We start from the raw sequence: 26,912 nt of genomic DNA on the forward strand, positions 1-26,912 counted from the left end.
ATGAATGATTGAGCAGACTGATGAACTTTTATATTATTTCTTACTTCACTCAAGAAAGATCCCTCCGTCATCAGACTTAGAAACATTCCTTTTTGGAGGGCGGCTCTGCTTCCTTGTTTTAGTTGAGTGTTCTCTTTCCTTCACATACTCACAATTCTCCTCAATTATAACATTGCATTGTTTATGTGAGCGCTTAAGGCCCCGTCTCACTAAGCGATTTACCAACGATCACGACCAGCGATATGACCTGGCCGTGATCGTTGGTAAGTCGTTGTGTGGTCGCTGGGGAGCTGTCACACAGACCGCTCTCCCCAGCGACCAACGATCAGGGGAACGACTTCGGCATCGTTGAAACTGTCTTCAACGATGCCGAAGTCCCCCTGCAGCACCCGGGTAACCAGGGTAAACATCGGGTTACTAAGCGCAGGGCCGCGCTTAGTAACCCGATGTTTACCCTGGTTACCAAAAAAAACAAACAGTACATACTCGCCTTTCGGTGTCCAGGTCCCTCGCCGTCTGCTTCCTGCTCTCACTGACTGCCGGCCGTACAGCGAGAGCAGAGCGCAGCGGTGACATCACTGCTGTGCTCTCATTTCTCACTGTACGGCCGGCAGTCAGTGAGAGCAGGAAGCAGACGGCAAGGGACCTGGACACTGAAAGGCGAGTATGTACTGTTTGTTTTTTTTTACATTTACGCTGGTAACCAGGGTAAACATCGGGTTACTAAGCGCGGCCCTGCGCTTAGTAACCCGATGTTTACCCTGGTTACCAGTGAAGACATCGCTGGATCGGTGTCACACACACCGATTCAGCAATGTCAGCGGGGCCTCAACGACCAAAAAAAGGTCCAGGCCATTCCGACACGACCAGCGATCTCGCAGCAGGGGCCTGATCGCTGGTACGTGTCACACATAGCGAGATCGCTATGGAGGTCGCTGTTGCGTCACAAAACTTGTGACTCAGCAGCGATCTCGCTAGCGATCTCGCTATGTGAGACGGGGCCTTTACTCGCCCCCTGACACTTTTGTCCTGCACACGCTTCTTTTTGCATTGTTCCAATTCTTTGCTGCTCATTGCTCACATTCCTTGTTTCTGTGTTGTTTGACTGTGACTGGAAATGTTGCTATCACATTTTTATAGGATCTGGCAATATTCCCAAATTGACTCTTGCTCAACATTTTTGGCCCTCTGCTCCATACACTTAAGGAGCAATGATGAACACAATCTGTCTCATTATTCGGTGGCATAGTCCCGGCCTCAGATATATTCCTTGTCCTATAAAGTCATTAACCACAAGTGAAAGATCGCCACTTGGGAGACTCTCCTGGACTGCAAAATATGTCTGTGATTTCTTACACCTACAGATTTCTTTCTATTGCCTGTGTGTATTATCTCTGTACTGTGACATCACTGTGTGCATTATCCCTGTACTGTGATATCACTGTGTGTATTATCCCTGTACTGTGACATCACTGTGTGCATTATCCCTGTACTGTGACATCACTGTGTGTATTATCCCTGTACTGTGACATCACTGTGTGCATTATCCCTGTACTGTGACATCACTGTGTGTATTATCCCTGTACTGTGACATCACTGTGTGCATTATCCCTGTACTGTGACATCACTGTGTGCATTATCCCTGTACTGTGACATCACTGTGTGTATTATCCCTGTACTGTGACATCACTGTGTGCATTATCCCTGTCCTGTGACATCGCTGTGTGTATTATCCCTGTACTGAAATAAGTGTTTTTTAAATGGGCACCATCCAATAATACTGTAATAATCAACTGGGATCACTACCATGCATGTAAAAAAAGTACCATAACAAACCAGAGAGAAAGAAAAAGGTACATGCACATTAATGTAGGATCACCACACAAATAGCAATATGATTACAAAAAATATTTTATTATACACACCAAAAAACAAGACACTACACACTGTTTTAAAAACATCTAAAAATTGTTCCACATTGGAACATACATGTTAGATCCAATATAATTTTTGAATTTAATATACATAAATATATAGATATAAATGCAATATCCGGCTGAAAATCACAGTTGCATCAGGAGAGTCTATTGCAGGCTCCTTTTAATCCAATACATGTAATATGTACACGTCATAGTGTGGAGACTTGGGTGGGCAATAGGGTAGCAGAGACACATATGCCAAAAACTAACATGAGAAAATATTTAAAAAATGACATACACAACCCATGATACAGGTAATATGTATAAAGACTAAATATATGTACTATTAATACATGATGGCAAAAATATAACAGTGGCATTTATAGCCCATATGAATACATCAGTCCCAAATAAATTATGTAGGGTCTATATGGTCTGAAATGGTCCACAGGGATACAAGTATCTAAAATGAGCTCCCTTATAACCTTAAAAAGAAACTAAACATGCCACATAGAACAATGACCAGCATTAAATGCCTTTCATACTTCACCCTATACAGTCCGAAAGTCCACTACTGTCTCCATAGTCCTAGATGCAAAGGTACAGCCCGGGAAAAGGTTAAAGGACCCACGCGTTCCGACACACACAGTGTCTTTCTCAAGGTGGTAATATTATTATCCCTGTACTATGACATCGCTGTGTGTATTATCCCTGTACTGTGACATCACTGTATGCATTATCCCTGTACTGTGACATCACTGTGTGCATTATCCCTGTCCTGTGACGTCGCTGTGTGTATTATCCCTGTACTATGACACCACTGTGTGTATTATCCCTGTACTGTGACATCACTGTGTGCATTATCCCTGTACTGTGACATCGCTGTGTGTATTATCCCTGTACTGTGACATCGCTGTGTGTATTATCCCTGTACTGTGACATCGCTGTGTGTCTTATCCCTGTACTGTGACATCACTGTGTGTATTATCCCTGTACTGTGACATCGCTGTGTGTATTATCCCTGTACTGTGACATCACTGTGTGCATTATCCCTGTACTGTGACATCCATGTGTGCATTATCCCTGTCCTGTGACATCGCTGTGTGTATTATCCCTGTACTGTGACATCACTGTGTGTATTATCCCTGTACTGTGACATCACTTTGTGCATTATCTCTGTACTGTGACATCACTGTGTGTTATCCCTGTACTGTGACATCGCTGTGTGTATTATCCCTGTACTGTGAAATCGCTGTGTGTATTATCCCTGTACTGTGACATCGCTGTGTGTATTATCCCTGTACTGTGACATCACTGTGTGTATTATGCCTGTACTGTGACATCACTGTGTGCATTATCTCTGTACTGTGACATCACTGTGTGTATTATCCCTGTACTGTGACATCACTGTGTGCATTATCCCTGTACTGTGACATCACCGTGTGTATTATCCCTGTACTGTGACATCACTGTGTGTACTATCTCTGTACTGTGACATCACTGTGTGCATTATCCCTGTACTATGACATCGCTGCATGTATTATCTCTGTACAGTGACATCACTGTGTGTATTATCTCTGTACAATGATATCGCTGTGTGTATTATCTCTGTACTGTGACATCGCTGTGTCAGGACTCTGAACATTTTGATTACCTTTTTGTGCATTACTGCCCTTTTCCAAGATGGCGTCTTTGGTCTCATGTGCACTGTGTCTTCCTGCTATATAACTCCACCCCAGCCTTTAGTCTGTGCTAGAGTATTCTGCCTTGCATCCAGGTCCTGACGACTCCCTGGCTTTGCACCTGCACCTATGAACCTGTGTGGAGATCCTGCTACTCAGCTCTGAGTTTCTGCTGCATATGCAGCGCCCCAGAGTCCTGGTCGTTGCAGTAATGTCGCTCTGCCACTAAGGGGAGTGATGTTACGTCTGATTGCACTAAAGGAGTTTCTCTGACCAGGTAACACTCACACTACACTTCACACTCCGGCCACCAGGGGGGGTGGTTCTATCTAGTAGGCCACTCCTCACACTCTGGTAAAACTGGGGGTTGGACAGGAAGAGGAGAGAGAAGTAACTGGGAAGAGCTAGTGAGAGGACCTGTCAGGGATGGGATCCTGGCAGACTCCTAAGAGCAGAACTAACCAGTGAACAACGGGAATACAGTAAAGAGGAATTAGGACCAGAAGGAGTCGTGCTGTTAGACCGAGGCAACATCCTTCTGAGGCGCAAACAGTCGGTGGCCGGAACGCCGAGCAAGTAAGAGACTCTAAGTACTACTGCAAACCACGGCCGGACAGCCAATTATAGGTTGGCTGTCTCACACAAATCACCTAAGCAGACAACGGAGGCAGCTGTGGGAGAGGGGCGACTCTAGGGTCCCGGAAGAACTCCAGGCCTACCCCGTCATATGGGTGCGTCCTACCATATCACCTGGGGGACGGAGAGAACGAACACGAGAAACAGACACAACAGTTGTGAGGACTATCCCGGGAGCTCAGCAGGGAAGAACTACAACACCCAGCGCTAGAAGGTAGACACTGATTCCCACCTGTAAAGGGAACTCCTGCTGTGCCTTTGGACCGGCCGGTCTTTGACAGCCCTGTTGACAGCGCTCTGGACTGAGGACTCTAAAACCTTCAGTAAAGAGGTAAAGAGACTGCAACCTGGTGTCCTCGTTATTTACTACGACCCACACTGCACCGCAACATCACCCCCATCCACAGCTATTACTGTACGCCCCTCAGCAGGGTCATGGACCGGGTCTACCCACCGTGACAACCCCAGAGCAGAGAATTAGAGGCCCGGTACCGGGTACCCCTCGGCCCTGCGGCAGTGGGGGCGCTACAACTTGGCGTCACGAACAGGATCTACTTAAGCCTGAGGAATCGGGTCATGTGTGCCTTGGAACTGTGATTTATTGTGCTTGGACTGTAACTTATTGCAAAGACTGTGCGTCGACAATTGCCGCCAAGAGTTCCCGCCACGATTCGCCATCGCAGTGTGCGGAGGGAGGAGCCACAGCTTCGTGGGCGGAACCGGCCAAAAGAAGCGCGGAACGAGAAAGCGCGGTAACGTGCTGGTCCCGGAAGAGGAACCCCGATCTCCAGCAGGTTAGTGGAGGAAGGGCCAGCCATGTCCGAGTCGGGAGGAGCGGAGGAGGAGGCAGCAACCGGGGACGCAGGGGCACCTCCGGGCCCCGCAGCGGGCGAAGCCGCGGCCCTAATACCACCACCGGTTGCCGCAGAACCCGCTGCCCCCAGCAGTCAGTCGGACACTGCCGCTACCACAAAAGCCATAATGCCCTTCTCTATGCCGTACCTGCCCAGAGCGACCTGGCTCCCGCGATACTCTGGGGAGTCGCATACATTCACTGACTTTAAGGAAGGGCTCTGCAGCCTGCTCGAGTTCTATCCCCTGACAGAGCCTCAGAAGGTTCATATGATAACCGGCCAACTCTTTGGGGCGGCTCTGAGAGAATTGAAGTCCTGGCCCGCCGAGGATAAGGGAACTGCACAGCAGATTTTTGCAAAGCTTAAAGCCACCTTCGATACTCGCACTGCTACAGAAATTAAACTGACTTTCTATGGATGCAAACAGAGACCGCAGGATAGCTTACGGGACTATGCCCTTAATCTCCAGGAGGCGATGTGGGCCATTAAGCAGAGTGACCCCGGCAGCATGCAGGATGAGGATAAACTCCTGAAGGAGCGGTTCATTGAGGGGCTCCTGTGCAGTCACCAGCGGGGCCAATTGCACTTCCTGGCCATGCAAAATCCAGACTTGACTTTTGCGCAATTCAAAGATAAAGCTATCCAGGCATTGCAGGAGCGACAACCCAGCCATGCAGTACCTCCCCGACGCCCCGCTCTCACGTACCACCAGGAGGTGGCGTCGGATGCCCCAGTCGCCGCCGAGACCGATGCCCAGAGCCTAGAGGACGACTCCCCTGCAGGACTTCGCCTCCAGATGCAGGAGCTAACCAAGAGCGTTGCTGCCCTGGCCCGGACGGTGCAGTCCCTACAGGAGGCCCCCAAGGAGAAGATCCAGTTGGCCTCCAGACCAGAGGATGTCCCTTGGATGCGACAGAGGAGGACTCCGCCGACCAGAGGCCGGAACGACGATCGCTTCCACCAGGACGGACGACCCATCTGCCGCCGCTGTCACCAGGTGGGCCACCTTGCAAGGTACTGTCCTTTAAACGAGCAACCCCTGGGGCAAAGGGCCAACCCCCAGGAGTAGGACGGTCAGGCCCGCAGCATTGGAGAACCAAGTACATTGGAGGACGACCAGTTCTCCCTGTAGTGGTTGATGGAATCCCCTTGAACGCTTTGCTAGACACCGGTTCTCAGGTGACGACTATACCTTACGTGCTTTATAGACGGTATTGGGAGGACACCGATATTACTCGTGGCCCTGACGATGATTTCACTATAATAGCCAGTAATGGTCAGCCATTGCCACAAGTGGGGTATAAGGAGGTCACCATCAAGGTGGGGCGGGTGGAATTGAAAGCCCAAGGGATTGTGATTGTTGATATTGACCGTCGAGAATGTAATCCCATGATGACTCTTGGTACTAATGTTATAGAAAATTGTCTTGCAGAAGTTATTGTTTTATTGCAACAGGTGGCAGAAACCGCTGGCCACAGTGAGTAACGTGCCCTGCAGAAGGAAATCAGAGCTCTGATGCAGAGACAGCAGGTAGAGCTGACTGGTGGTGAGATTGGTCGTGTCACTGTGAGTGATTCAAACCCCATCGCGATACCCCCCAGGAGTGAAATGTTAATATGGTGTCGGGCAGCCATAGGCCTCAGGGGAAAGGACTACCAGGCCTTGGTAGAACCCGTATATTCAGACAATAGGCCTACTATTCTGACAGCCCGGGGGGTGGTCGACGTTCGCCAGGGGAGAGTGCCCGTACGTGTCCTCAATTGTGGGGAGGAAGAGGTTCACCTCACCAAGTATGCCACGCTTGCCAAATTGTTCACTGTTAATAATAGTGTGATACAGACACCTGAACCCTTGGTCCCGTCAAACGTGGCGGAGGACAACGGTTCTGCAGAGCACTCGAAAGACTGGTGTCGGGAATTGCATGTGGGCACTGACTCAACCCCATCCCATCAAAAGCAGGGGGCCTACAGGGTGGTACACGAGTACGAGCAGGTATTCAGCAAACACCCCTTAGATTTTGGGCAGGTGAAAGGGATCCAACACCATATCCCCATGGGAGATCACCGACCCATAAAAGAGAGATATCGCCCTGTACCCCCAGCTCATTACCAGTGTGCCAAGGACATGTTGCGGGAAATTAAGGAGGCTGGGGTGGTGAGAGACAGCTGTAGCCCCTGGGCAGCTCCGTTAGTCCTTGTTAAAAAGAAAGATGGTACAATGAGAATGTGTGTTGATTACAGGCAGTTGAATCGCATTACACATAAGGACGCATACCCACTGCCCAGGATAGAGGAGTCTCTGGCTGCCTTAAAATCTGCTAACTATTTCTCTACCTTAGATCTCACCAGTGGGTACTGGCAGGTTCCTGTAGCGGAGGCGGACAAAGAGAAGACGGCCTTCACGACACCAATGGGTCTCTGCGAATTCAATTACATGCCCTTCGGATTGTGCAATGCTCCCGGGACGTTCCAGAGGATGATGGAGTGCTGCCTGGGACACATGAACTTCGAAACCGTGCTGCTGTATTTGGATGATGTCATTGTCTTCTCTAAGACCTACGAAGACCATCTGAAGCACCTGGCCGAGGTGTTTGAAGCCCTGTCCAACTTTGGCTTAAAGGTGAAACCGTCCAAGTGTCATCTGCTGAAACCTAAAGTGCAGTACCTGGGCCATGTGGTGAGCGCTGAAGGAGTAGCCCCAGACCCCGACAAGGTCACGGTGATCAAGGACTGGCCAAAGCCCAGTGACCTTCACGAAGTCCGGCAGTTCCTCGGGCTGGTAGGCTATTACCGGAGGTTCATTAAGGACTTTACCAAGAAGGCCGCACCCTTGCAAAACCTGTTGGTGGGCCAACCAAAGAGGACCAAGGGGAGGAGCACCCCCTTTGATTGGAACGAGGAGCTGGAGGGATCCTTCACTTGTTTGAAGTCGGCACTGACGGGAGAAGAGGTACTGGCTTACCCCGAATACGACCAACCGTTTGTGCTGTACACAGATGCCAGCAATGTGGGATTAGGAGCCGTGCTGTCCCAGGTCCAGAAAGGCAAAGAAAGGGTGATCGCTTACGCCAGCAGGAAACTCTGTCCCACGGAAAGAAACCCTGATAACTACAGTTCCTTTAAGCTGGAATTCCTTGCCATCGTCTGGGCAGTGACAGAGAGGTTCAAACACTACCTGGCCTCTGCGAAATTCACCGTCTTCACGGATAACAATCCGCTAACGCATCTGGATACTGCCAAACTCGGGGCCTTGGAACAGCGGTGGATGGCCCGGCTGTCCAACTATGACTTCACCATCAAGTACCGGGCAGGACACAAGAATGCCAATGCCGATGCCTTGTCCCGAATGCCCAACTTGCCAGAAACGGGAGAAGACCCGGAGGCACTTGAAGAGGTGGAGCTGCCTGCATTCCATCGCCCCAAAGCCACTCAGAACTCTCATCATGTGAAGAACAGGCACAGAAACCAACCGGATGCCACGCTGAATCCCCTGCCCCATCACGGATGGGCGGAAACTCAGGATGGTGACCCCGCGGTCCGTCGGGTGAAAGAGCTCTTGACGCAGGCAGGGTTGCATCCCGGCCCAGATGATCCACAGGAAACCCAACAGCTGTGGAAGGGGAGAAGCAAACTGTTTATCCATGATGGCAAGCTGTGCAGGAGGAGCATCGACCCACGTACTCATGAATTGGTGTGGCAGATAGTGGTGCCAAGGCGAGATGCGCCCATGGTTCTGGGGGCCTACCACGATGGAGCCGGACACTTCGGATGGAGGAAGCTAGAGAGGCTACTCCGAGGGAGGTTCTATTGGATTGGCATGAAGAGAGCCATTGAGAAGTGGTGTCGGGAGTGCGGTCCATGTAGCCTGCGCAGGAAGGACCGTGGCAGCCAACGGGCTCCCCTGCAGCCTATCATCACCAAACAGCCGCTCGAACTGGTCGCGCTGGATCATGTGAAGTTGACACCTAGCCGGTCCGGCTATATCTACGCTCTTACCATCGTAGATCACTACTCCAGATTTCTGGTGGTTGTACCTGTCAAGGATCTAACGGCCAGGACTGCCGCCAAGGCCTTCCAGCAGTACTTTTGTAGGCCCCATGGCTACCCGGAGAAGGTACTGACTGATCAGGGACCAGCATTCGAAGCTGAAGTGTTCCAAGAGTTCTGCCAACTGTACGGGTGTAAGAAGATCCGAACCACGCCGTACCATCCTCAAACCAATGGGATGTGTGAAAAGATGAACCAGGTGGTGATCGACTTATTGAAGACCTTGCCCGTAGAGGAACGGAACCTGTGGCCGACAAAGTTGCCTGACTTGGTGGATATCTACAATCACATCCCAGTAAATTCCACCAACTGTACTCCAGCGTACCTAATGAGGGGAAGGCCTAGCCAGTTACCCGTTGATCTGGACATGGGGGTCCTAGTCCCTGAAGATACCTCGCCGGATGCGGATTGGGATGCAGAAAGGCAGCGAAGGTACCGCAAAGTACAGGAGTGCGTGGAAAGAAGTCTCGCCCAGGCTAGGCAGAAACAGGAAAGGGACTACAACCAGCACGCTCCTGCGATTCCCCTGTCACCTGGTGAGCAAGTACTTAAACGAAAGAGGAGACTACACAAGCTCGATGACCAATGGGAAGCAGAACCGTATACCATCCTGCCATCCGATTTCGACAACACGAAGGTCTGTCTCATCAGTAAGGACAGAGGGGAGACCTCGACAGCGGTATCCAGGGATCACCTTAAAGTCTGCCCCGATAAGTTGAGAGAGAGGGACACAGCCCCAGGAATCTCCCCGCCGGTGGAAAAGGAGGAGATGATCCAGGGGTAGCAAGTATAGTGGGCCCTGTTAGGCCAGTAGCAACCCCTGTGCTGCGAAGGTCCACACGCAGCACTCAGAATCAGATTCCCCTCCGCTACAAAACTTAGAGATACTAATAAGGGCTGTTATTTAGTTGAAAATGTTTGTGTATATATCTTTTGTTACAGGTTTTAAAATGGACAATAGAGTAATGGACGGTGAATTGCTCCAAAAACTTCTAAAAGGGGACCCCTATGTTTACCCGGGGTCCCCGCTGTTTCAACCACTGAACTGAGAGTCATAAACTGTGCATGACCTAACTTTCGCAACGTTCAAGAGTTCTCACCTCCCATAAAGGGAAGCACTGCTATGTTTAATTGTTTATGATATTTCAAAATTTTGTGTGTTTTCTGTTAACATGTAATGTTGTTCTTGTTTTCCCAGTCCGGGAGTACTGGATTTAACCGGGGGGGAGTGCAGCGCCCCAGAGTCCTGGTCGTTGCAGTAATGTTGCTCTGCCACTAAGGGGAGTGATGTTACGTCTGATTGCACTAAAGGAGTTTCTCTGACCAGGTAACACTCACACTACACTTCACACTCCGGCCACCAGGGGGGGTGGTTCTATCTAGTAGGCCACTCCTCACACTCTGGTAAAACTGGGGGTTGGACAGGAAGAGGAGAGAGAAGTAACTGGGAAGAGCTAGTGAGAGGACCTGTCAGGGATGGGATCCTGGCAGACTCCTAAGAGCAGAACTAACCAGTGAACAACGGGAATACAGTAAAGAGGAATTAGGACCAGAAGGAGTCGTGCTGTTAGACCGAGGCAACATCCTTCTGAGGCGCAAACAGTCGGTGGCCGGAACGCCGAGCAAGTAAGAGACTCTAAGTACTACTGCAAACCACGGCCGGACAGCCAATTATAGGTTGGCTGTCTCACACAAATCACCTAAGCAGACAACGGAGGCAGCTGTGGGAGAGGGGCGACTCTAGGGTCCCGGAAGAACACCAGGCCTACCCCGTCATACGGGTGCGTCCTACCATATCACCTGGGGGACGGAGAGAACGAACACGAGAAACAGACACAACAGTTGTGAGGACTATCCCGGGAGCTCAGCAGGGAAGAACTACAACACCCAGCGCTAGAAGGTACACACTGATTCCCACCTGTAAAGGGAACTCCTGATGTGCCTTTGGACCGGCCGGTCTTTGACAGCCCTGTTGACAGCGCTCTGGACTGAGGACTCTAAAACCTTCAGTAAAGAGGTAAAGAGACTGCAACCTGGTGTCCTCGTTATTTACTACGACCCACACTGCACCGCAACATCACCCCCATCCACATCTATTACTGTACGCCCCTCAGCAGAGTCACGGACCGGGTCTAGCCACCGTGACAACCCCAGAGCAGAGACTTAGAGGCCCGGTACCGGGTACCCCTCGGCCCTGCGGCAGTGGGGGCGCTACACATACATCGGTTTCCAGTAATCCTCCATCTGGCTGCTTGTGTTTGTTTCCATCTGCATTTGCTGGACATGTAAGCTGTTGCTGCTCTGCTTAAACCTGAGACCTTTAGCCAGGCCTCCCTGGTTGTGCTAAGATATTATTTGAACTGCCTTATAAGCATATCTATCTGTGTTTGGACTACCAAGAACTTATTCGTGTCAAGTATCCTCAAGAATAATTGTGCTTCATAGACTTTCTGCGTGATTGCATTTTCCTCTGAAGTTTCCTATAGACTGTTAAGCTGCGTTTAATATTTACACCAAGTGTTGTGGACTTGAGTTTCTCTCTGCACCTGTTTGAATCACCGTGTGATAATATAGACTTTACCACTTATAAAACTGTGTCCTGTAGTTGTCTTGTTCCATGCAAAGAGTCTCCTGAGTTATCCCTTATAATCTTTACAGGATACTCTAGCCTCAAAAGAGGAGACTGCTGGAACAATTACTGCAGAAAGCAGACTAGAGCAGCTGTTCTCCATAATTAGATCACTGCAGAAAGATGTGGAAGGTCTGCAAAAGAAGTTTGGAAGCTTTGAACACAATCAACAAGTGTTTGGACAAACTTTGCCGGACTTAAGCACCCGCATGGCAGCCCAGGAAAACAAACTTGCTGGTATAGAGTCCCAGTATGGACGGGCTTTTCAGGACATAAGCTCGCAAATGGCTGCACAAGCGACTTTACCATCTGGGCCACCAGCTAGCCCACCTAAGTTGCCCCCATTCAGATTTAATGGTGATCGCGACAAATTTCGTGGCTTTGTGAATCAATGTATGCTATATTTTGATGTGCATGCTGACCGTTTTCCTAATGATAGATCCAAAGTACTGTGTGTAATAATGCTGCTGACCGCACGAGTGCTCGCCTGGGCGAATCCCATGATTGAGTCTCGTGACCCGCGGTTAAATAATTTGGACGATTTTTTGGCCGCTATGGCATTAATGTTTGATGACTCTAATCGCCATGCAACCGCTGAATCTGCTTTATTGTCTTTACGCCAGGCTAAACGTTCTCTTATTGAGTATGCTACTGAATTCAGGAGATTAGCGGTAGATACTAATTGGGACAGTTATGCACAATTACCGTATATACTCGAGTATAAGCCGACCCGAGTAGAAGCCGACCCCCCTAATTTTGCCACAAAAAACTGGGAAAACTTATTGACTCGAGTATAAGCCTAGGGTGGAAAATACAGCAGCTACCGGTGAATTTCAAAAATAAAAATAGATGCTCCATACCGTTCATTATTGCCCCAAAGGAGGTTCCATATAAAGCTGTGCCATATATAATGCTCCATACCGTTGATTATTGCCCCATAGATGCTCCATATATAGCTGTGCCATATAGAATGCTCTGCACCGTTCATTATGGCCCCATAGATGCTCCTTATAAAGCTGTGCCATATATAATGCTCTGCACCATTCATTATGGCCCCATAGATGCCCCATATACAATGCTCTGCACCGTTCATTATGGCCCCATAGATGCTCCATATAAAGCAGTGCCATATATGCTCTGCACTGTTCATTATTGCCCCATAGATGCTCCTTATTAAGCTGTGCCATATATGCTCTGCACTGTTCATTATGGCCCCATAGATGCTCCATATAAAGCAGTGCCATACATGCTCTGCACTGTTCATTATTGCCCCATAGATGCTCCTTATAAAGCAGTGCCATATATGCTCTGCACTGTTCATTATGGCCCCATAGATGCTCCATATAAAGCAGTGCCATATATGCTCTGCACTGTTCATTATTGCCCCATAGATGCTCCTTATTAAGCTGTGCCATATATGCTCTGCACTGTTCATTATGGCCCCATAGATGCTCCATATAAAGCAGTGCCATATATGCTCTGCACTGTTCATTATTGCCCCATAGATGCTCCTTATAAAGCAGTGCCATATATGCTCTGCACTGTTCATTATTGCCCCATAGATGCTCCTTATTAAGCTGTGCAATATATAATGCTCTGCACTGTTCATTATGGCCCCATAGATGCTCCTTATAAAGCAGTGCCATATATGCTCTGCACTGTTCATTATTGCCCCATAGATGCTCCTTATTAAGCTGTGCAATATATAATGCTCTGCACTGTTCATTATGGCCCCATAGATGCTCCTTATAAAGCAGTGCCATATATGCTCTGCACTGTTCATTGTTGCCCCATAGATGTGCCATATAAATCTGTGCCATATATAATGCTCTGCACCGTTGCCCCATAGGTGTGCCATATAAATCTGTGCCATATATAGTGCTCTGCACCGTTGCCCCATAGATGTGCCATATAAATCTGTGCCATATATAATGTTCTGCACCGTTGCCCCATAGATGTGCCATATAAATCTGTGCCATATATAGTGCTCTGCACCGTTGCCCCATAGATGTGCCATATAAATCTGTGCCATATAAATCTGTGCCATATAAATCTGTGCCATATATAGTGCTCTGCACCATTGCCCCATAGATGTGCCATATCAATCTGTGCCATATATAGTGCTCTGCACCGTTGCCCCATAGATACTCCACATAAATCTGTGCCATATATAACGCTGCTGCTGCAATAAAAAAAAAAAAACACATACTCACCTCTCTTGCTTGCAGCTCCGCAGCGTCCCGTCCCGGCGTCTCTCTGCACTGACTGATCAGGCAGAGGGTGGCACGCACACTATATGCGTCATCGCGCCCTCTGACCTGAACAGTCAGAGCCAGAGGACGGGAAGACAGAGCGGCGCCCGGCGGGTGGAACGTGGACAGGTGAATATAAAATACTCACCTAGTCCCGGCGCTCCCCCTGCCTGTCACACTGTCTTCGGGTGCCGCAGCTCTTCCTCTGTCAGCGGTCACCGGCACCACTGATTAGAGAAATGAATATGCGGCTCCGCCCCTATGGGAGTGGAGTCCATAATCATTTCTCTAATGAGCGGTCCCACGTGACCGCTGAACAGGGGAAGAGCTGCGGCACCCGAAGACAGTGAGACAGGCAGGGGGAGCGTCAGGATCGCCGGGACTAGGTAAGTATGCCTCAGCGCCCTCTCCCCCTCACCCGCCGACCCCACCGCCGACCGTGACTCGAGTATAAGCCGAGAGGGGCACTTTCAGCCCAAAAATTTGGGCTGAAAATCTCAGCTTATACTCGAGTATATACGGTACCTATTTTTAAAAGGGGTCTGTCTAGCATTGTAAAGGATGAATTACCTCGCTCTGAATCACCACAAGAGCTAGAAACATTTATACAGCATTGTGTGCGCATTGACATTCGCCTTACTGAGCGTAGGCAGGAGAAGTTTGCTGCATATAACCGTATTTCTAACTTTTCCCTTCCTTCCAAAGAGCCTGCAGGTAAAACATCTCGAGAGGTAGAGGAGGTGCCATGCAAATTGATTCTGTTCAGAGGCACGAGAGTAATGAGCGCCGGGAGCATCGCCTTCGATAAAGTCTATGTTTCTACTGCGGCCAGTCTGACCACTTTCTAATCAACTGTCCCAAGTGTCCCAAGCGGCCTAACAAGGTGCTAAGGTGCTAGCAGCAGTAGGGGAGTATGACAACTATGATGATGAATCTGACATCTCTGAATGTAACCTGCCTTTAAACGCTGTATTCCATTCACTTTCTATGACTTCACCAGCCAAGGAGCTAAATGAAAAGAACTCTCACTGTTCTCTCCCAATTAAGATCCTGTGTACAGGACAGTGGATTTCCAGTGCAGCTATGATTGACTCTGGCGCAGGTGGAAATTTTATGGATATCGCATTTGCCAAGGAACATGGTATTGAAATTCAGCAAAGAGCCTCTTCAATTACCATGGAAACGGTGGATGGGTCACCTTTAATCTCCGGGCCTGTGGATCAGGAGACCGCACCCCTTGAGATTTTGTTGGAGCCTCATCATCAAGAACAACTCTCTTTCTTGTTAATTTCTTCTCCTCATTTTCCTGTGATTTTAGGCATCCCTTGGCTGCGTTCTCAGAATCCAACTATCAGCTGGGAGATTATCTTTCCAACATGGAGCAACTCAGCATTAACTGAAGCTGTCCCCGAGTCCACAGCTACGGAACCACCGGTACAGGTATTTACTTTACCTTCAGCATACAAAGAGTTCTCTGACATCTGTGACAAGAAGAATGCAGATCAGCTTCCTCCACACAGGCATTATGACTGTCCCATTGAGTTGCTTCCTGGGGCAGCTATTCCTTTTGATAATGTATATCCTTTGGCGGCACCTGAGCTTCAAGCCTTAAAGGAGTATATTGATGAAAATCTGGCCAAAGGCTTCATACATCCTTCCTCACCAGCAGGGGCACCTATATTTTTTGTAAAGAAGAAGGATGGGTCCCTGAGACCCTGTGTGGACTATCGAGAGCTCAATAAGGTAACCGTACGGAATCGTTACCCTTTGCCTCTGATTCCCGAATTACTGGAAAGAGTCCGCCATGCTAAGGTGTTCTCTAAACTGGATCTTCGTGGGGCTTATAATTTGGTGCGTATTCGTCCAGGGGATGAGTGGAAGACAGCACTCTGATGTCGGTATGGACACTCTGAATATCTTGTGATGCCCTTTGGGCTTTGTAATGCCCCTGCAACGTTTCAACACCTTGCTAATGACATTTTCAGAGATTTGTTGGACCAGTTTGTGGTGATCTATTTGGACGATATTCTAATCTTTTCTGACTCTCTACAGGAACATGAAGAACATGTCAAGGCTGTTTTAAGACGTCTGAAAGAGAACCATCTGTATATCAAGCCGGAGAAATGCGAGTTCCATCGTTCTGAGATACAGTTCTTAGGTTATATCATCTCTCCTCAGGGGCTGAACATGGAATCTGGTAAGATTCAGGCTATCCTTGACTGGCCAGTACCCAAGAACGTTAAGGAGGTGCAACGTTTTATTGGTTTTGCAAATTTCTACAGACGTTTTATTCGAAATTTTTCTGATATTGTCCGTCCCATTACTTCCTTGACAAAGAAGGAAAAGCCCTTTAAGTGGTCATCACAGGCTCAAGAAGCTTTTGATCGGCTTAAGATCTGTTTCACCTCAGCACCGCTGTTGATACACCCAGATCCAACACTTTCTTTCATTGTGGAGGTGGACGCTTCTGATAATGTTTTGGGGGCTATTCTCTCCCAAAGAGCTGGAGAGAAGGGTCTGCTATATCCTTGTGCTTTCTTTTCCCGTAGACTAACCTCAGCAAAGAAGAATTACGATGTGGGAGACAAGGAATTGCTGGCTATTATTGCGGCTTTCAAGGAATGGAGGCATCATCTGCAAGGAGCTGCACAACAGATCGTAGTGCTTACTGACCATCGCAATTTAGAGTTCCTCAGATCCGCTAGATATCTTTCTCCTCTTCAGGCTCATTGGAATTTATTTTTAAATCAATTTAATTTTGTTATCTCGTACTGTCCAGGTTCTCGTAATGGGAAGGCTGATGCTTTATCTCGAATCCATGCTGCGGATTCCGTACCTGGAGCCCCGTCCAAGACCATTCTATCTGATGCCAATTTCATCGGAGTTATCCACGATCAGGACTTGTGGAAGAAGTGCAGGGAGGCTTATGACGGTGATGTATTTCTCGCCAACCCACCTGTTGATATTAATCTTGTCTTTAAGAGTGGCATGTGGTTCAGAGATCGACGTATCTACGTCCCTGAGGCCGTCCGTCTGCAGATCCTCAAGTTGGTACATGACTCCAAGTTGCCTGGTCACAGGGGGGTACAGAAGACACAAGAGTTCCTAAGCCGATTTTTCTGGTGGCCAACTTGCCTGAAGGATACTAAGGACTATGTTCTCTCTTGCTATGTGCTCGTTACAAGACTCCTCATGTGGCACCTACGGGTCTCCTGCAACCGTTACCTGTTCCGTCCCGAACTTGGGGGGTCTATATCAATGGACTTTATTGTGGAGCTGCCTACATCGGGGAGCATGAATACAATCATGGTAGTAGTTGATCGCCTGACTAAAGCCGCTCATTTTGTTCCATGCACCAGCCTCCCCTCAGCTAAGGATACAGTGAACTTGGTTATTCAGAATGTCTTCAGGCTGACCGTGGCGTACAGTTCATTTCAAGATTCTGGAAGGGGTTTTGCTCTGCACTCAATATTAATGTCTGTCTCTCTTCCGCTTACCATCCCCAGACAAATGGTCAGACTGAGCGTACCAACCAGACGTTGGAACAATATCTAAGATGCTATGTTATCCATCTCCAAGATGATTGGTTGGAATTACTGCCGTTAGCCGAATTTTCATACAACAATTCTCAGAGCGCCTTCATTAAGTTCACTCCTTTCTTTGCCAATCTGGATTATCATCTATGTATCTTACCTAGGTCTCCGATTAATTCTACGGTTCTAGCAGTTGAGGAAAGGCTGAATGAGATGAGGCAAAATTTGGAAGTTCTGAAGGAATCCCTGACCATGGCTCAAGAATGATATAAGAGATCGGCTGATAGATTCCGTAAACCTGCACCCATGTTCAAGGTAGGAGATTCCGTGTGGTTATCAACTGAGAATCTGAAGTTAAACGTTCCTTCACAAAAACTTGGACAGAAATTAATTGGCCAATACCTCAACGGTATTGTGAGCTCTGTGGCCTGCCGTCTGAAGCTGCCTAGGACTATGAAGGTACACCCAGTTTTTCATGTATCTTTACTAAAGCCTGTATCTCCTAATACCTTCCAGGGACGTGTTGTGCCACCTCCGCAGCCTGTGGTGATTGATGGGCAAGAACAATTTGTGGTGGAGGAAATTATTGATTCCAGGATTCGCATGAATCGGCTCCAATATCTGATAAGATGGCAGGGATATCTCCCTGAGGAAGACTCTTGGGAACCTGTGGAAAACATCAATGCCCAACAGAAGATCTCTCGTTTTCATCAAAAATTCCCTGAGAAACCAGGTCCAGGATCGTCCTGAGGCCGCTTCTAAGGAGGGAGTAATGTCAGGACTCTGAACATTTTGATTACCTTTTTGTGCATTACTGCCCTTTTCCAAGATGGCGTCTTTGGTCTCATGTGCACTGTGTCTTCCTGCTATATAACTCCACCCCAGCCTTTAGTCTGTGCTAGAGTATTCTGCCTTGCATCCAGCTCCTGACGACTCCCTGGCTTTGCACCTGCACCTGCTCCTGTGAACCTGTGTGGAGATCCTGCTACTCAGCTCTGAGTTTCTGCTGCATACATCGGTTTCCAGTAATCCTCCATCTGGCTGCTTATGTTTGTTTCCATCTGCATTTACTGGACATGTAAGCTGTTGCTGCTCTGCTTAAACCTGAGACTTTTACCTAGGCCTCCCTGGTTGTGCTAAGATATTATTTGAACTGCCTTATAAGCATATCTATCTGTGTTTGGACTACCAAGGACTTATTCATGTCAAGTATCCTCAAGAATAATTGTGCTTCATAGACTTTTTGCGTGATTGCATTTTCCTCTGAAGTTTCCTATAGACTGTTAAGCTGCGTTTAATATTTACACCAAGTGTTGTGGACTTGAGTTTCTCTCTGCACCTGTTTGAATCACCGTGTGATAATATAGACTTTACCACTTATAAAACTGTGTCCTGTAGTTGTCTTGTTCCATGCAAAGAGTCTCCTGAGTTATCCCTTATAATCTTTACACGCTGTGTGTACTATCTCTGTACTGTGACATCGCTGTGTGTACTATCTCTGTACTGTGACATCACTGTGTCCATTATCCCTGTACTGTGACATCACTGTGTGTATTATCTCTGTACAGTGACATCGCTGTGTGTATTATCTCTGTACTTTGACATCGCTGTGTGTACTATCTCTCTACTGTGACATCGCTGTATGTATTATCCCTGTACTCTGACGTCGCTGTGTGTATTATCCCTGTACTCTGACGTCGCTGTGTGCCTTATCCCTATATTGTGACACTGCCTTGTGCATTCTCTCAGTCCAGGGAATAGTTTCCAGTGGTGATGAAGGTAATGACTGCTAATACAGCTCCACACTGCTGGAACCATCACATTCCTTGCTCCACTACAGTGAGTGCAGATGTGAAGCGTTATTATCAGTCATCTCCTGGCTCAGGTTGGTCGTTATTTTCTGTGCATTAACCATTCACGTGCCGGGTACTTGTACCAGATACTACACTGTGTTCTCGGTGAGATCGGTGGATGAGTGCAGGTTTCCGGACGCTGCCATTAGTTTCTCTTTTCTGTGCTGTATCGGTTCCTGTAATATGTGAAGTTGCTGTGAATGCTTCTCGCTGCCGTCTTTATGGCTGACATGTGCGGTTACAGATCTGCACCTGGTAATGATGCTGTCACAGCAGAGGGACACAACCTGCCAGCACTATGTGGCTTGGGCTTTAATAGAAGGGTGAAATAAGCGGCCACCAGGGATTTCTGGCGCTTCTTATCTCGGTGGAAGCTTCAGGGTTGGATATGTGCATTGGAGTCTTGTCCTGCCCGACTGTCTTCTCACCCAGGTTCGTTCCTCCCAGGTCCATTCCTCCCAGGTCCTATACACAATCATACACTGCATGAAGGCTCCGCCAGCCCTGCACAGCTGAACGTACCAACGCTGACCCGATAGATCATATATCGATCCCACTGAGCAAAATATAATCGTATACAATAGAGGAGGGATGGGGCAATCCCAAAAGCTTCACGCTCTACAGTCATTTATTGTACAGACATCTGACCTATTTTACTGTAACCTGCAGAATCTTAACATTGTTCAGGCAAACTGAAAGTGCAGCAGAGACGTCTGTGCAGCTGCCGCACAACAGGAAGCCGCGTCTTGTGTTCTTCCATTTCTTCTGTGTTGATGAAAGTTTCATTGCTGCACACACAAGTGTGATGGAGAAGACGTGCACCCAGTGTAGTCATATCTGGTCCTGCAGCCGAGAAAGTCACAGGGCATCACTGTAATCTAAGTGTACGCATATCATTTGGTTCTCTTAACGGGGGTGTTGGTTCACACAGTTTCTGATGGTTTCCAAAACCAACAAGCAGAATAATAACTGCAGCTCTGGAGTATAATGCAGCATATAACTCAGGATCAGTAATATAATGTATGTACATAGTGACTGCACCAGCAGAATAGTGAGTGCAGCTCTGGGGTATAATACAGGAGGTAACTCAGGATCAGTAATGTAATGTATGTACACAGTAACTGCACCAGCAGAATAGTGAGTGCAGCTCTGGGGTATAATATAGGAGGTAACTCAGGATCAGTAATGTATGTACACAGTGACTGTACCAGCAGAATAGTGAGTGCAGCTCTGGGGTATAATACAGGATGTAAGTCAGGATCAGTAATGTATGTACACAGTGACTGTACCAGCAGAATAGTGAGTGCAGCTCTGGGGTATAATACAGGATGTAACTCAGGATCACTAATGTAATGTATGTACACAGTGACTGCACCAGCAGAATAGTGAGTGCAGCTCTGGGGTATAATACAGGATGTAACTCAGGATCAGTAATGTAATGTATGTACACAGTGACTGCACCAGCAGAATAGTGAGTGCAGCTCTGGGGTATAATACAGGATGTAACTCAGGATCAGTAATGTAATGTATGTACACAGTGACTGCACCAGCAAAATAGTGAGTGCAGCTCTGGGGTGTAATACAGGATGTAACTCAGGATCACTAATGTAATGTATGTACACAGTGACTGCACCAGCAGAATAGTGAGTGCAGCTCTGGAGTGTAAAACAGGATGTAACTCAGGATCAGTAATGTAATGTATGCACACAGTGACTGCACCAGCAGATTAGTGAGTGCACCAGCAGATTAGTGAGTGCACCAGCAGATTAGTGAGTGCAGCTCTGGGGTATAATACAGGATGTAACTCAGGATCAGTAATGTATGTACACAGTGACTGCATCAGCAGAATAGTGAGTGCAGCTCTGGAGTATAATACAGAATGTAATTCAGGATCAGTAATGTAATGTATGTACACAGTGACTGCACCAGCAGAATAGTGAGTGCAGCTCTGGGGTGTAATACAAGATGTAACTCAGGATCACTAATGTAATGTATGTACACAGTGACTGCACCAGCAGAATAGTGAGTGCAGCTCTGGGGTATAATACAGGATGTAAGTCAGGATCACTAATGTAATGTATGTACACAGTGACTGCACCAGCAGAATAGTGAGTGCAGCTCTGGAGTGTAAAACAGGATGTAACTCAGGATCAGTAATGTAATGTATGCACACAGTGACTGCACCAGCAGAATAGTGAGTGCCGCTCTGGAGTATATTACAGGTTGTAACCATACCAAATACAACTTTTAAATCGTACACAGAACTATATTCCAGAGACCGTACTCCCAACACTAGACAGTAAGGTTTCCACCATGTTGGAAAATTACATCTTGGAAACAGATATCGACATAGCAGTTCAGTCATTGTGTCTCGGAAAGTGACAAGGCCCTAATAGGTTCACCTCAGCTTTTTGTGTAAATCAAATTTATTAAGTTGCAAATAAAGATACATGAAAGTCAAAGTAGCAATTTGCATTCACAAACACAATCAAAAATGTGAAAATCACAATGATTAAATAGCTTTATGTATAAACAACATTTGTCTCTCTAACAACATAAAAATACAATTGAAACTGTCTCTTTATAAGAGAGTCAAGGTAATGTAGACTGATTGTTATGATTTCAATTTTGTGGGAATGCTACTTTTGGCTACATTATAGATTTATTAGTTTTCACAGTAAAAGTTTACAGATATTACATGTCTTGAACTCCCGTTGTTCTGCTTTCATCGAACTCTGGAATATTATTTATTTATCCATTGGGAGTGATGGTTTCTAGGCTCTCTATAGCACTTTTCAACCAAAAGAAATCTAGAAGTAACCTAGATTATAAAGACAGAAGATAACGCATGAGAAAGGAGAAAGAAGAGAGAAAAAAAAAAAAGAGAGGGGGGAGGGGGGATGGGAGAGGATGAGGGAAGAGGGGTTAAGGGGCGGGGAGTAAGGATCCGGTTTCTGGTCCAAATGGACTTAAGTCTGTATTCCTTTTATGGTAGTGTATTTTATATCCCGTTTCCAAGGAAACAGATTTGTATGGATTTTAAATGCTCCAGTTATGCCTTTTAGCGTAACCACTTATTCAGCTCCTCAGGCGATCCAAGGAGACCAAACATTAAATACTTTATCTGATGTTCCGGTATCTTGACCAATCAGTTGCTCCATTCTAAAAATGCGGTTAAGTTCTGCTATGAAATCAGTGCGCGAAGGAGAATTTGATTGCTTCCAATAGCGTGGGATTAAATTGCGTGCGGCTGTTAAGAAGTGTCTTAGTAAACCTCTCTTGAATTTGGCTATGGATAGATCACATATAGATAGTAAGGCCAGTTCCATTGTAGGTTGCATTTCATGGAGGGATAGTTTATTGTGAAGTTCAAAGATGCTCACCCAAAAATTATGTATAGGTGGACAGGACCACCAGATGTGTGAATATGTCCCTTTATCCCTCCAGCAAGTATCTGGGGTAGTGGGAAACATAATGTGAATACTGGATGGACATCTGTACCACCTAGACAAAAGTTTATAACCTCTTTCTTGATAATCTGAGCATAATGAAGATCTGTGGGTGAAGAGAAGACTTTTACAACGATCCTCTGATGTCAGTGGTTTGCCCATTTCACTTTCCCATCTCGAAAAAAACATGGGGCAATCAAGTGAGGTTATTTGGTGCTCTTGAAACATTTTGTATAGTAGTGATACAGTACGAGTCAGAGGACCCCCACCCAGGCACACAGACTCAAAGGGGGTAAGCCGTCTAAAGATATCAGTCCGGTCAGACAACTTAGTAAGATAACTTTTAATTTGTTCATGGAAGAACCATGAACCTGGCGGGGGTTCAGTTCCGGTGAAGATCGACCGCAGGGGCTTTATTGAGGCCTGATCTATGTAATCATAGACTATTGGGTAGCTATCTTTGTGTTTATGTAGAAAATAGGCTTTGTCTAGACCCGCTGGAAAGTCCGGATTATCGGAGATTGGGGTTAAGGGGCCTGGTATGGAGGAAATATTAAGCTTTTGATTACCATATTTAATTAAAAGAATTAGGTTTCTTGTAATAAAAGGTAGATCATTTCGCTGAGCATTCACCTCAGCTTTTTTTTAACCTTTTTAAGAATTAATTAGCTCCAGTGATGGCTAAAACTTTCAATTGTTTGAATTATAACAGTCCATTCACTTTGCAATCACTAGAGGCCCTCATTAGCGTTATCCTATAAGACCCCTCTATAACAGCTACCTACAGACCTAATTCCCTATTGTGTGTAATGTCGATTAGATATTGGCTGATAGATTGACACTCCTGCTACGTTCCCTGATCAATACCGATCAGCTTGGATTTGTTCAGGGTCGTGAGACGATGGCCAACACCATCAAGACTATGGTAATCATTTCTAAAGCCAAAACCAGAAAAGGCTTTTGACAGGGTTAGTTGGGGGTTCTTGAAAGAAGCCCTCGTCCGATTGATGTTGTCCCCGCTTCATTCAATTGTTGTCATTATGCACAGGTTAGTCAACGGCTCATTGTCTTCTGGCTTCGCGATTCGGAACAGAACGATGCAGCTCACGTCCAGTTTGTTGTACGTCACAGTGATGGAACATTTAGCCAACGCTGTCAGAAATAATGTCAGCATCCATGGTATTAAAATTGTGCCTTCTAATTATAAAACAGCATTGTATGCAGATGATCTTTTATTACACATTTCCCTGACCCGTCATTCCCTACCTTCCATCAAGAAGGAATTTGAGAGATGTAGTTTTTTGAGTATTTTTAAAGTAAATTGTTCAAAATCTGAGGCTTTAAATATATCCGTCCCTGAAGACGACTGATAACCTCCCATTCAAATGGCAATCAGATGTTCTAAAATACTAGGGAGTACTCATTTCTTCTGACTCTTCAAAGCTTTTTGCTATGAATTATCAGAGGCTCTTAGAAGGCACTCTCAAGGATCTCAAGTATTATGCCAAATTAAAACTATCCTGGTTTGGTCGGATGAATGCGGTCAAAATGGACACCTTGCATCGATTCCTCTGCGTCTTTGACTACCCCTATTTCTCCTCCTCGTACTTTCTTTGGTAGATTACGTCCAGCATTGATCAGGTTTGTTTGGGGTAGATCTAGACTTAGAATAGGTATACATTCCTTAGTCCTGCCCAAATCATTAGGCAGAGCTGGTTTCTCTTACTTCAAAACTTATTTTCTGCCTTCTATTCTAATATTCTAATCCATCTTCAGGACTGGCAGTTCCAAGCCAAGTCCAAACAATGGGTAACACTTGAAGAAGACATAATTATCCCTTTAAAACACCGCCCGTGGCTTTCTCAAAAAGATGTCACACTAGGACCTCTAACAAATAGTACTAAGGATACACTTAAACGTTGGCATGTGCTCCTACGGAAGAAATACCTTTCTAGGGCTCATAGTCCTCTCACACCACTCTTACCTAATCCATCCTGCAAATCAGGGATCGGGGAGCTATGGAGAATATTCGCATACATCATGTACCAAATGGGAGTAAGTTACCTTCATTTAACACTCTACAGGCAGAATATTTTCATCTTGAATCCTTCCTGACTTCCCAGGGAGTAGATCGCTCATTCCAGTTCGCATCCTCTGCTTCTTGCAGAATTCTGCTCCTTATAACAGGCTGAGTAGAGCGGGTAAAGAAGGGAAATTCGGATTTGTTAGAAAGGATTCTTATTTACCCACAAAATGCCTGTGACATGCTCAGGAATTAATGTATAAAATCCTCACGAGATGGTATAATTATTCATCTAACTCCCATGCCATTTTCCCCTGCGCCACAGACACTTGCTGGTGCTGCGAGAAGCTGGTCCTATGCTCCATACATGGTGGGGATGCAGTAAGGTTCAATAATTTTGGGAACAAGTGTTTGCGGCAGATCATTTAACTAACAGAAGTCGGACTACCGTCTGCGCACAGGCCTCTCCTCTCCATTCTGTCACATGAGAGTCTGCGCTTTTGCTTAACAGCAGCTCGTTCAGTGATCCCAAGACATTGGTTCTTAGCAGATTCCCCCCATAGAGGAAGGGTATTCTGAAATGGTTGGTTAGTGTCGATGTGAAGAATTCACGGCTGAAGGTCTGGAGTGTCTGGATTATGGTCCAGGACTCATCTGATTTCCATAAAATGTTTCAGTAGCGGTTTTGATGTCTGTGGACCGGGGTTGGTTCTATGAGTTCTTAGTGACGCCCTGGCATATTTTACTTTATATTCCCTTATTTCCTTCCTATCCTCCTCTTTCCGTCTCCCTTCTTCTCTATTTATAAGTACTACGGTGAGAGACCCTATCGGGTGTGTTTCCTTCACAGCATAATCTGTTAATTCACTAATGTTACATTTTTGTTCTCATGTAACTCAAGACTTCTATTAAAAAAGCTATATGTCATTAATGTGTCTTAGATATATCATTATACTATGTTTCTGTACAGTGGCGTAACTACAAAGTTATGGGCCCCCCCCTGCAGCCCTGCCATACAATTCAATGTAACCCCTATAGAATACAATGCAGCCCCCCTCATAGTATAATGCAGCCCCTCCATACAGGGGCAGTGAGAAAGACACGAGCAAATGGTGACAAGGGAGAAGGGGAGAGGGCACAAGGGGGCTAGGGGAGACAGGCACAAGGGTAACATAGGGGGCTAGGGAGCAAGGAAGACAGGCACAAGGGGACATATGGGGGCTAGGAGGCAGGGGAGAAGGTTACAAGGGGACTAGTGGGCAAGGGAGACTGACACAAGGGAGACTGACACAAGGGGACTAGTGGGCAAGGGAGACTGACACAAGGGGCACACGGGGACTAGTGGACAAGGGAGACTGGCACAAGGGGACACAGGGACTAGTGGGCAAGGGAGACTGACACAAGGGGGACACACGGGGACTACTGGGCAAGGGAGACTGATACAAGGGGACTAGTGGGCAATGGAGACTGACACAAGGGGACACACGGGGACAAGGGACAAGCACAAGGGAGACAGGCACAAGGGGACACACAGGGACTAGTGGGCAAAAGAGACTGACACACGGGGACAAGGGATACAAGCACAAGGGGACACACAGGGACAAGTGGGAAAGGGAGACTGACACACGGACTAGTGGGCAAGGGAGACTGACACAAGCACAAGGGGACAAAGGAGACAGGCACATGGGGACACACAGGGACTAATAGGCAAGGGAGACTGGCACACGGGGACAAGGGACACAAGCATAAGGGGACAAGGGAGAAAGGGTCAAGGGGACACAATCCCCTGACCTGCCAGAGCCGCTTGCAGCGGCGACCGCTGCGACCGTGGTAGTTATGCCCCTGCCTCACACGCACACACTACAGATATCACACACACACACACACAATACAGATATCACACACATACTACAGATATCACACACACCATATACCAGCTCATATACACAACTCACAATCTCCTCTCTGGTACAGGGGTGGCTGATGTAAACCGGCTGCAGCTCCTCAGCTTCTCCTGACTAAAGCGGCTCTGTCCC

The 26,912-nt window shown here is 47.1% G+C and overlaps 1 protein-coding gene across 2 annotated transcripts in view; it reads left to right on the forward strand.

The window, feature by feature from the left end:
* Window positions 1–26,912, forward strand: part of ETS1 (ETS proto-oncogene 1, transcription factor) — a 434,342-nt gene that overhangs the window by 321,341 nt on the left and 86,089 nt on the right. The window lies entirely within an intron of this gene.

This window comes from Ranitomeya variabilis, chromosome 4, assembly GCF_051348905.1.
Source record: "Ranitomeya variabilis isolate aRanVar5 chromosome 4, aRanVar5.hap1, whole genome shotgun sequence".
In the NCBI taxonomy this organism is placed as follows: Eukaryota; Metazoa; Chordata; class Amphibia; order Anura; family Dendrobatidae; genus Ranitomeya; species Ranitomeya variabilis.